The sequence below is a fragment of the Aptenodytes patagonicus genome, chromosome 4 (genome assembly GCF_965638725.1).
Source record: "Aptenodytes patagonicus chromosome 4, bAptPat1.pri.cur, whole genome shotgun sequence".
NCBI lineage: Eukaryota > Metazoa > Chordata > Aves > Sphenisciformes > Spheniscidae > Aptenodytes > Aptenodytes patagonicus.
The window spans coordinates 39,084,277-39,097,255 of NC_134952.1; positions in this window are offsets into that span (position 1 = coordinate 39,084,277).

The following is a 12,979-nucleotide window of genomic DNA, read 5'->3' on the forward strand; positions in this document are numbered from 1 at the left end:
CATTTTCTTTTTGTGCAGCCTGGTTTCAATCAAAATAGTATTGCTTTGTCTGTTAATTCATTAGTGGCATAACCGATCTGCTGGCCAAAAAGTTAGGGCGGAAAACTTTTCATATTTGTGAAAGGGAAGAGAACAAACTAGTGAGAAAGATCAAATATTAAATATTCCTGTATCATGCAGGGAGATTCTCCTGCATCTAAATAGTTATCAGCATCTCAAGAGTTATCAGCATCTAAAGGATAGAACAAGACTGGAAGTTTTGTTTGTGTTCTCTAAAAAATGACAAAATTGTGGGAGAGAAGGCAGAAATAAAAGAGCTGAAAAGTCAGCTTGGCTCTTCTAGCTCATTTCTAGGACAGTGAATACAACGGTGATTCCATTTGTTCACTTTCTTAAAAAAATTATCACCATTTAATAGTTACATTGGGAAACAGATCCAACAGTACAATTAGGGGTGCGTTAACACCTGCATCCCTAGTCTTGTAGACACCTGACTACAGATGCAATCCAAAAGCTTAGCAAGGTACCTCTGTTCACTTGCAAAAGGGAAAGCCATACACTTTTGGACAGAATACAACAGAACAGCATGCAGAGTGAAGAGAGGAAGAGGTACTTGAAGAAGAGCCACTGAGAACTAGCCCAGAGGGTAGTTCTGGGGACAGAGGTCATCCGCGACTCCTGCTTAACAGTATTATTCAGGATTTTAGGGAGACACATTCGACCACTCGGGATCTAATCTCTCAAATGCTTGCAGACCTGCACTCTCATCTTCTAAAGGACTGAACAGGGCTTATTTTCCTCATTTACAATGTGGGTACTTTTAGTTGAGGTGCTGACCTTTAGAATAGCAGCTAGAGCATTACTCTAAGTGGAAGAGAAAATTCAAACCCTTGCTGTAACTGAAAGGCTTAAATCCACAGATTCTATCTCCTTGGAGGGCATCATATCCACGTTTTCAGATGGTTAGGGACAGATTTACGGTTAATTGAGAAACAGAAGAGGAAAAAACCTACTAAGATCCCAGTTGAAATGTTCCATTGGGTGACACTCCTACCGCAAGACAACTAGCCTTCCCAAGACCTTGAAGAGTCACTATACCAGCATGAACGAAAAACCCTAAGACATCTCATGCTCCATTGGCTGTGCAGAATCCAAGCATAGAGTCTGTCTGAACACTGTTTAATGTAACACAGATAGGTAGCCCACAGCTCAGAATCTACGACTTTCCACACAGAAGGTACCTGATTCTATGCCAGAGAAGCTTGTAAATAATAATTGTCAGGCAATAGCAATCTAGGAGTTTTCAATACATAAACGCTAGATTTAGACTCCTGTAGTCCACCTAAACTCTTGTTTAGGTAACAAAATAGGATCTCTATGTCTTGCTTTTAAAATCCATTCTTAGATACAGCACCTGACTCCCAACATCACTAACGCTCTAAAGGTTAACTCTGTATAGCTCACTTCAATTAATAACATGTTCTTCCTATCATAGACACATCTCTTTTTCTGTACAATCAGCAGCTTTCGGCTTTTTCCACATTATCTCTATAAGACAGCTTGATAACTTGATAATTTGTTAATGACATAATTGCTTCTTATAAAATCTATCAAGTCTACTAAGGTCTAATTGTTACTCTCTGCAGCTGATTTTGAAACTGAACTCAAAAGATTTTATTGATTATGGGAAGAGAGCCAGATGTTGTTCCCATTGAAACTGTGGGTGGAAAAGACACTGATGAAAACCTAACTCATCTGATACAATATGCCAATAGCTTATTTTATAGAGAGTCTTTTCTAACAATAAATCCAAACGCAAGTTTTATTTGAATGTAAACAATTAAACATGCTAAAATGCCTGAGGTTAATTAGTTTTGTGACTTTATTGTGATTTTTTTTTTTAAGCTAAACATATAATTAAGAAGAAAACAGCAAAATATCCACTAAAATTGTACAAATCACTTGAAACTGGTTTGAAATGTCAAAATAAATTTCAGCGTTAACTTGTCTATGCTTATACAAAGGAAAAAGTTTACTTATTCTAGTAGCAGCTAGTTTATATTTCTCATTTTTCTGATAGGATATAGTATCTAAGTGCCTCACTCCAGTTAACGTATCATATAGTACCATGCTATATTCAGCTAATGTCCAGCCACAGCAGGACTTGACATTATGAACTACATTTTTCATCTCTACAGCTAATGATGAGCTCCCTTACAATCCTTACTCCCTTTAAGTAGTATAAATGATAAGATTATTCGTTCAAAATCTTATTAGTAGTAGCCTTTAGAATAAAATCACATTGTAATTACTGCTGCATTCAAAGGCTTGCTTTTTTTTTTAATCCTTTTTAATCAAAAAAAGAGAAACAAAAAAAACCCCACAGGCTTTTATGAGTAGTAGCAATTACATTTTGAAGTAAAATAACAGACACTGCCAAAGTTTCATAGTACAAAGTTGAATCATGATATACCTTCAATAATTCTGTAGCAAGAGTCTGCTAGAGTGGATACAACCAGAATTTGAGTAACCAGAAACAAATGCTATAGAATGTTTCCTTTTAGAGGATTTGAACTCAAATTACTGTAGTTCAAAATCAGCTGTATTCTTAAAATAAAGGGAGACTATAAATCTTCTTCACAACGTAGTTTTGTCTCAATATAATGTATTTATAAACTATTCACAGATATATAAAGGAATCTGATTCTGAACAGTATTTTGGCAACTAAAATAATACTGAGATTTCAAGTGCCCGCAGGTAACACTGACCTAGGGTTTTTTTAGGCAAACCTTAATTTGCTATTCACACTCAGTTGCTTTAAATGCACCACTGTGGAACAAAACCTAATATGATCCAGAAAGAACGTAATACATCCTGATTCTCATTAGTATCTTGTTGGGTTTCCAAAGGAGAAAACTTAAATTTTAAATAGATTTGTCAGTTATTGGAATGAATAATTGCAAGGCTGTATTAAGTGTTGACTATGAACATTGTCTGGACAACAAACAAGCGGCAAAATGAAGGAGAGGAATACGGACCTAGGATCCATTCATGGTCAAAGGTAACTCTGAACCTCTGGTGCAGTCTCCAAGTTAAAACATTTCCTACTCATTAGCTCTTGAAGACTCTTTACTCAACCTGGAGACTTTTCACCCTCTTAACTTCTAATCATCCATTGTAGAACAAATCTGGATTCTTGATCCTGCACTTTGATAGTACCAGATGCAGAACGCCAGCTATTGCCGTACCTACTCAAACATTTATTGGATGTGTCCTGAAGTGCTTTAAAAAACCCTACATTTCCTATGCCTACATATTGCAAAGCTTCTTTAAAAGTTTGAACTACAAAAACATCTAGAACTTGCAACTGATTACATTTATGGAAAGGTGAAAAAAAAATCTTAGCTTATAAAGCCAAAAAGTGTTATTATAAGTGTCTCATCTGACTTCAAGCACAAGCTATGGAATTTACTCTGCGCTTCCTGCACTAATACCATGCCTTCTAGGAAATCTTTCAAAATGACAGCTCGTATTGGTTACAGGACTCAGTGTTGTTTGTACCACATTCCTTGGTAATCTGCTAGAGTAGTTCCACCTTTAAAACAACGTTACATTTCTCAACATGACTAGTTAAACCAATTTATTTTGTCAACATAGCCAAATATTTTGGCTCAGGGGGCAACATAAGCATTACATTGGAAACTGGTCTTCAGACTGTTAGTTCTCACTGACACTCAGGTTTTTCCTGGGCAGTGACTTCAGCTTATTGTCCTTCCACCCTATGCATATCTTTTTGCCTTGGTTATACTTGAATCTTAATAACAATGAGATTTTTCTCAAATTTTAACAGAAATAAGGACAACGATACAGCAAAATTTTGCTGCTCTAATGAGCTCTGAACTGTGACTTAGGTTTGTCAAGCTGCAGCTGCTGCTGTCCTTAATATCTCAGCATTTTGATGCCTCCTAGTAAATTCTTTACAGTTACAGAGAAGTATGAGCCAAATTCTCCTAGCACAAAATTTCTTATAGCTCAATGCAGTTTGGAACTGGGTCTACTGGGTATTATCAACCTACAACAAACAAAACCCAGTTACACTCAAAGATTTACAGAATAAGTTTAATTTTATTTTATGTTTATACAAAAGAGAGAATGGTATTTCTGGATGATTTCTGGATTATGGAGGAGGCATTTCTCTTTTCAAGTTGAACAAAAAAATGATAAACACTAATCCATATTCCAATGAAGTAAATAAATTTATAACTCACAATTCCTGTGCTGTCACCTCCTCGACTCTATGCTAGGAGTCCTGGGCATTTATTTGCTGTCATGACAACATATCTTGAGCATTACTGAAATATATGGCTTTATCTCTTAGCAGATTATGAAACTACCACAAATAAAAAGACAACATTTTTGTTGTTGTTCATAAAATCAGAAAGAAGTGAATTTAACTTGTGTTACAGAAAACCTTTTGAATGAAACTCAAGGAAGACCTCATGAGTACCAGCACTGTGTCTTAATCACAGGATAGCAATAAAATCGAATATTGAAGAGGAAGAAGTTTCTTCCATAGGCAAACAATCCTTCATCTGTGCATTCAGACCTTGAAATTCCATCCTATAACTTATTTTTTTTAAAGAAAGGAAGAAAGGCCAAACCAAACTAGAAAATACTCACACAACAGAAAAACTAGGGGGTTCCCTGCAGTGATGTAAAGACACAAGGTTCGTATTTCTCATGTTACTTAAGCTGCTCTTCATTTCAGTCATTCCTTCCTGACTTATAGCTACCTCCAGGGTCTGCAAGACTCTCCTTAGGCTAATGAGCATTGTAAGTCCAGCTGTTCTTTGCAAAGCATCTACCTTTTCACCCCCTCCCAGCAAAAGGGCTAGAAAAATCAACCATGTTTTTCCCAACTATTAGTTTATTTTCTGCTTTTGTTTAAATGCTTGCAATCTCTTGGTTCCACCCCAATTTTATTAGTGGTACAAGGTCTTCATAAGCAAAAGTTGTCATTGATATAAAATGAGGTGAGTAGTGATTAAGGCTAAGTGGATCTGTTAATTCAGCAACACTTTAGAATGACTGAACATGAATAAAATGGTAAATTGCAATTACATTTCCAAGACAGTACATATGAAATCCATATTAATACCACATTAGTTCATCATGACTAACATTATTATAGCTAATACTAAACGATAAAATAATGACTACCTACTTATAGAATTACCATTTCTAATCTTCCTCCTAGAAGGAATATAATTATGCTTCTCTAGAAAGAATGCAAAGTTTTTCCTTTTTAAGTGATTATTTAGGCACAAAATATGGTTTTCAGCTGACTCAGCATGCATAGCCTCCTGTATGATTTTCTGAGGTAAACAGCATAGTTAGATGAGCAAGAGATTTACTTATTGAAATTTTGAGGAAATAATTGTGGTTTAGTTTTAATTTAGAAAGAAGTATTTACGTTCCATTCTAATATTTAGGAAATAAAAATGAACATGAGCAAAACTAACTCCATAGATATGATTTATCTTTTAAGTAGAATAGATTTAGCATTTTTCATGGTCTTCATTTCTCCCATGTACGATACAGTGTAGAACAGCAACATTTGTACTATTTCAGTGCCTAAAAGTTCTAACAAACCCCAAACAAACTGATGCAGAGTTAAGACAGCAATTAAACATACGAACAACAGAGGCTAACAGACCACATCCGGGGACACTGGCCTTCCACATACTTAAAACTTTAGGTTTGGTTTCAAAATTACATCTGTAAAAGGATGAAAGTGAATGTAGGGGTTTTTGAGCCCTAAGGCCTGTGTCTTAACCATTGAATTGGCTTTCTATAACGTTTACATGTTTTACATCACAGAACTGAGTGTCTCATGTGAGTGATGGCTTTAGCAGAAAGATTTTTGTAGTAATAACCCATGACCAAAATGAAACTATGGGTAAAAGAGAAAGGGAAACATAGAAAAGCTACATGACTTTCCATCAAGTGGGACGCTGCAGTAAAGCTCTGAGTGCTTTTGAAAGGCCTGACTCAGAGGTGGTTTTCATAGAAGCATTTGGGAGACTATAATTTTGTGTAATTTCTGAGGGAATTAGTAGTGTGATTAAGAAGGAGAGAGAAAACACGAAAGTAAAACGTAAATTTAAAACAAGGCACAACTTTTGTCTGAGAAAATTGTTAATCTACAAATTAAAAATTACAACAATGTAGCAATCAATCTGTCAATATGACAACCAGCAGTTTCAGCTAGTTTATTTTTCATACTAAAGTAGAGATGCCTTTAAATTGTTAAAAGGAAAAATTACCTGAGCCTCGCACAACAGTCAATGATTGTGATTTGCTATGTCTTTATATGATATTTTGTTATCATGACATATTTGGGTCAGGAACATTGAGGAACACAGGCTGCTGTTTGGTAAACAATTTAAACTAATCCAGTCTTTAAAGTTCCACAGGGTCCACAGTATTTGAGAGAGGAATTAACAGCATGGCTGACCCTTTCTTGAACCTGCATGCCCTTTCAGTCAACTGTCAAGGTACAAATAAGTTAGGTATGGAGCTTCTGTTACCAGCCTGTATGACTTGTTTTTTTCTGTGCGGTGTCAGGGAAAAAGCTAGAGTCAGCATGTGAATTGTTCACTCTCCACCTGAAGCCAAGGAAGCTTCAAACTCCCGAGACAAGAGGCTTGTTTCTTATGAGGGCCTCACATTTGAAGAGCAAAACTTTTTTAAATTTATTTTGAACACTGTAAAACAAAGGAGTGTTAAAAGCTTTCTACTAAACCTGCTGGGAAGAGGCCTACTGCACAAGACAAAAATGCAATTAGTTACATTCAAATTAGCGTAGATTTTATACCTCGATATATATGTCTACATATACATTTTAAAATATGATAGGATATGATCATTAGTCAAAGCTAGTTCCTGTTAAAACAATATAGGGAATCAAATGAATGCTAAAACACAGAAACAAGTATTTTAGTAGATAATTTTGTAACTCTTCTTGCAAAAATTTAAAACAGTGGAAAAAAGGACTAACAGTGAGAGGACATTTGTATTTGGACAAAGAGATGCTCTCAAGGCAATGTGTCATTTAAAGCTCTTGACACGTTTTCACTCTTCTGAACAGTGAAAAGCTCTCAGGTGGAGAAAACACGGGAAATTTTTCTTCAGGTTGTCTTGACTTTGCTAGTTTTCCTGAATCACTGTGTAGATGAAAGACTTCAGCAACTGCTGTTACAGTAACTAAACAATAACAACTGCTGTCAAGCGTTTCAGGAGATATACCGGGAACTGGAATGAACCTACCCACCCATACACCCATAACAAATTCACATTCACTTGTTAATTAGAAGGTACAAAGAGAAAGGTGTTGCTCTGCTTCCTCCAGAAGAATTAATATCAGCTCACTAGGAGGCAAATACCTTGAAAGCGTAACCCACTCCTCTGCCACGCTGCCAGACTTCTGCTGGGGACTCAAAACACTACGTGAGCCTTACTAGCCTTACTAGTTATCCTTTAGTGCATTCTGGCTTTCAGGAGCTGTAGTGTTAATACTACCGATTTTATCCAGGCTTTTCTAAGAAAGTCGAATGGCCTTGAAAACTGTTGTGCTCTCAGATCAGTGATAAATACTCACAGCACATACTTTACTTACGTCAGCATTCACTTCACAATTTTTCCAATTATCTGTTACAAAGAAGTATCCTTTAGTGAATACCTACTGTATGAACTATTTTGTTAGTACTTTCACTTTATTTTGACAACTGAAAAAAAAGACCTAAATAATGTAATGAAAATGAGTATAATGTTTCATTAGTTGAAATACAGGTACTAAACTGATTTTAGAAAACAAAATGACAGACCCAAATGTTTACATTGAGAATTGTGTTTTCTATTCCATCCGCTTCCACAATTCATCTCTTGTGAATCAAAAAGAATTACGGAACACAGTGTAAAATACAGAAAGTTTCTGCACTCATTTTTCTTTGGCTATTTCCTGCCATCTTAAGAATAAATCACTGATCCTTTAATCTCCTTTAACCTTTTCTCACCTGCAATTAAGCCACAAGTTTTACTGATTCTGAGTAGGCTGTTCGCTTACTCAATATAATAGTTAAACGCTCAGTCAGAGCTACCGGCTTTGCACCACAGCTATCTGAGATTTTAAAACGAGGGTCTCAAGTTCTTGCTAGGTTGTGCTCAAAGCCTATGTACACATACAGCCTTTGTGAATGCCCAGGAGACAGTTGCCAAGTAAACTTTGCATAGACTTCAACTAGGCATTTTAATTAGTTTTCAATTGACATGATAGCGAAGGCAGATGCCCACAAGAACTGGAAAAAGATGAAAGAAAATACAAAGACACAAAGTTAAAATGGTCAAAAGCAAATGTGAAGGCAGTTTATGCAGAGCATGGGATAATAAGCGAAAGAAACCATTTTTTGAGCTGTTAAAATGTTGAAAGATGCAAAGGAGCCTGTAATGAAGCAATTTAATAGTACCAGTGGGAAAACTGTAATTCTACCTTTGTACAGTACTGTGGAATTAGAAGACAGAATGAGCAAGTACTAAAGAGATGAGTTCTGATGAAATTAATTTACTCACAGACAGTCCATATTGCTCTCTCATCCACAAGAGTGCACATGTACAGCCTCGTCAAAGATTAACAAAAATGGTCGTGAAAAAAATCTAAATAGAAGAGGTCCTCAAACTTGTATTAATTATAATCAAAGTGCATTTATAAAATCTTTTCCTCTCACTACCACGTCTCAAAGACAAAAGGAATTACAGCGCTTCAGAATGACAAACATTAACCAGACTCTCTAACGGGACTCTTAACAGGAAAGAACAAGTGCTAGCCATTCTCAAATGTTACAGACAAGCCAGGTGGCATTATACATATAATGGATGTTTATAGTGTATTGACAATGGAATACAAAGATACTAAAGTATGATTTTTGCTCTGTTCCTTCTTCCATTTATTGATTAGTAGCTAAACAGTTAATAAATTTTGTTTGTCAGTAGTTACTCACTGTGAATATAAGTTAGAAAATAATGAAAACAAAAGAAATGCGTATTTCAGTTTAGTCACTAGAAGAACTGATTTTTCCAGCCAAAACAAAAATCCTTATTAAATGTATCTGTACAAAGACCCAGTGAATAAACAGACATAATTTGGTAATAAAGGCAAAATCTACATATGGGATGCAAATTCGTTCTAACAATGAAAGTGCTCAACATCTGAATGCAGACAGAAATCTTGCAAATGATTGTATTCTTTCTAACTGGTTGAACCAAGTATCTATAAAACGGACTATCAGTGAACTTGGACTCAGATCCTCAAACATATGTGGGTAGGAGTTTGGTGACTAAATACCTTGCAGGAGCAGGCGGCCTCCATGTGCAATATCTAAATAAAAGTAGAAAGGGAAGGCTGATTTGTTTTTCACAGATCTGTCATCACTTTACTCCCAACCGGCTGCATAACGAAGTATATGAGACTTCCTTATTCACAGACCCTTCAAGTTTAGTCAAATAGGATGATTACTGATCTATCAGCTGTCAGAAAGAAAAATAACTAGGAGAGACCTGTTTGCTCTTTAAAAATAGTTTTCTTTCCAGAAGAGTGTACAAACTGTATTTTACATCCCTGAGATTAGAAGCATTGAATAAAAAAGAAAGCATACTGTATTTTAAATGTGTTACTACTGTTACAAGGAAAAAAATCTACTAGAACTGTGGCTACTGTATTAAGTTGAGCACACCAGCTGGCCAAGAGCAATGCTTGCTGTATAGGTAAGGCCATTTGTGCTTTTGGTAGAATTTGTGTTGGTCAGTTAAGTTAAAAAAAAAAGGAAAAAAAGGCCACAAGTTAAAAGGAAAAGAAAAAAACAAGCAACAAACCAGCCAAAAAAAGAAACAAAAGTGGAAGGAAGAAACAAGCTTTCATTGCAGATGTGGTTCTTGCCATTTTGATGGTTAAGAATGAAACAACAACAAAGCTTGCAATGTTAATTATTGACTCTTCTTGAGAGGTAGTCACAGTGAACTTTAAATTATAAATGGTCTGTATAATTTGAAGGAGGAGATGAATAAGGGGTTTGCAGAGGATGTTAAAAAAAAAAACCCAGATGCAGCACTTTGGCAAGCAAAACAGCTAAGGATGCTCTATTTGATCAAAGTGGGAAAAACACTTATGCCAAACTGTCTGCTTTGTTTATAGTTATTGCCATTCTCTCACATCATCTGCCTCTTTGCATTATCGTACTGTCTACATTTTTTACTTACTGTTGAATGAACAGTGAATCAGCATCCAGTGTATTTTTCTGAGAGATTTATTTAAATCTATTGAACTTTCTAACATTTTGCTTAGAGCAACTACTATAATCTCTTTATGAATGCTAGTTCCTTTACTCATAACTAGAAGTGGACAGCATATAAAGAATAACAAAACTATGAGCTATGAAAAGGATTATGAGAATTCCACATCAAAGTGGACACAAACCCCTGTTATTACGCTGTAAAAAAAAAAAAAAAAAGGTATTTCTGTCTTTTGGGCAAGGAGAAATAACTTTTCCACCACATAATAAATTCATTAGCCTTCCTGACCTCATCATTCCCACCTTAAGTTAGCTATAGCACCAAAGAAAAGAACATGTTTGACAGCCATATTTTCAAATTCAGCTTGTTAAGTCATAGTTATTACATTATCAGTTTGAAATTTATTGCTTGAGCACCACCTCGTGGAAATTGCTATAACTGCAAAATCTTCTTGAAATTTACCCATATGCATAGAATCGTAGAATAGTTTGGGTTGGAAGGGACCTTTAAAGGTCATCTAGTCCAACCCCCCTGCCCTGGGCAGGGACATCTTCAACTAGATCAGGTTGCTCAAAGTCCCGTCCAACCTGACCTGGAATGTTGCCAGGGATGGGGCATCCACCACCTCTCTGGGCAACTTGTGCCAGTGTTTCACCACCCTCAGCGTAAAAAATTTCTTCCTTCTATCTAGTCTGAATCTACCCTATTTTAGTTGAAAACCATTCCCCCTTGTCCTATTGCTACAGGCCCTGCTCAAAAGTCTGTCCCCCATCTTTCTTATAAGCCCCCTTTTAAGTATTGAAAGGCCGCAATAAGGTCTCCCCTCAGCCTTCTCTTCTCCAGGCATATATATGCCCAAAAAGGGCAACAGCGATATGTAAGCAAATAGCAATTTGTTATATTAATTTTAAATAACATTGAGATAATAAATATGAATATAAATATTTAGTTACAAACAGCACTTTCTCTGAATATATCTATTTTTTAAATACACAATTATACATTTTATGTCATTCTTTCATGAGAAATTTTCTGCTCTAAATGGCCAGGGTACATATTACTTACTCATTTTTCCAGGTAATCCTAATTACTATAACCAAATAAGTTTTACAGAGTTATTTAATGTTGTCATGTTGATTGCACACATCAATATGCCTTGTATTTTTATTACAGATAACTAGTCATCCTCTTCTCTAGTTATTTTGACAATAGCCCCTGCACATTTAAAATAAGGGCAACTCACAAATTATAATGTATTCCAGAATTTTTGGAGCTTTTATTTCTTTCTTTTATTAATTGTTTAAAATATTTGGACCTCAAACAGTCCAGAACTTACTATTGAAATAACTATGTCACCCATTCATGACATACTAGGACAACTGCACATCTGACATATAGCAGTTTTTAAAGCTCAGGATGAAACAAACTGGAGCCAAAAATAAAACACTTAGAACAAGAGGGCTATACTGATACAGAGTGTGACCTCTTTCAGGATATATTTAAAAAATAGAAAAAATATCTCCCGTTTGAACCAATACAAAATAACCATTTTATATGCAAAGGAAGCCAATTGCAATCAAAGAATTAACACCCATGCCTTATTTTACTAACTTTGCAATGCAGTGATATGTTTTTCTTAGAAGCTATTAAATTCAGTGGTTATGCATTTTCTAAGAAACCCCCGAAACAATTTGGCTTCTAAAGAGTAAAGGCAGCTAATAGATTTAAGTTTAAGCTTTTTCAATTTGCTTTCAACCACTGTTTGTATCTCACTTAAACCCAAAACTTGATTAATTGAGGTTGAGCCTTAGGAGTGTGACAGTCAGTCCTTCCAAAAGGACTGGTCATCGGTAGCATAAACAGCTAACTTCTAAGTGGGTTTTTTTTATCACAGGCTTTAAGACAGCTTTTGATAAATACCTGTACTGGTTTTGGCTTGGATAGAGTCAAATTTCTTCCTAGTAGCTAGTATGGGGCTGTGTTTTGGATTTGTGCTGGAAACAGTGTTGATAACCCAGGGATGTTTTCGTTACTGCTGAGCAGTGCTTACACAGAGTCAAGGCCTTTTCTGCTTCTCACACCACCCCACCAGCGAGCAGGCTGGGGGTGCACGAGAAGCTGGGAGGGGACACAGCCGGGACAGCTGACCCCAACTGACCAAAGGGATATCCTACACGGTATGACATCATGCTCAGGAATAAAACTAGGGGGAAGGTTAGTGGGGGGGCTGCTGCTCAGGGTCTGGCTGGGCATCGGTCGCTTGGTGGTGAGTAATTGTTTTCATTTGCACCACTTGTCTTTTCTTGGGTTTTATTTTTCTCTCTTATTTTTTCCCTCTTTTCCTTACCATTTTTTATTATTATTACTATTATTTCTTTTTAATTATTAAACTGTTCTTATCTCAACCCATGAGTTTTCTCACTTTTACCCTTCTGATTCTCTCCCCCATCCCACCGGGGCGAGCAGTGGGCGAGCGGCTGCGTGGTGCTTAGTTGCCAGCTGGGGTTAAACCACGACAATACCTCTAAGATGCTCCCTGTATTTGTAATAAAGCAACCACTAAAATAATTAAGTGCTTTATGCACATTAAATATGGAATATATATGTTGCTCAAGAACATGTTAAGAGTTAAGT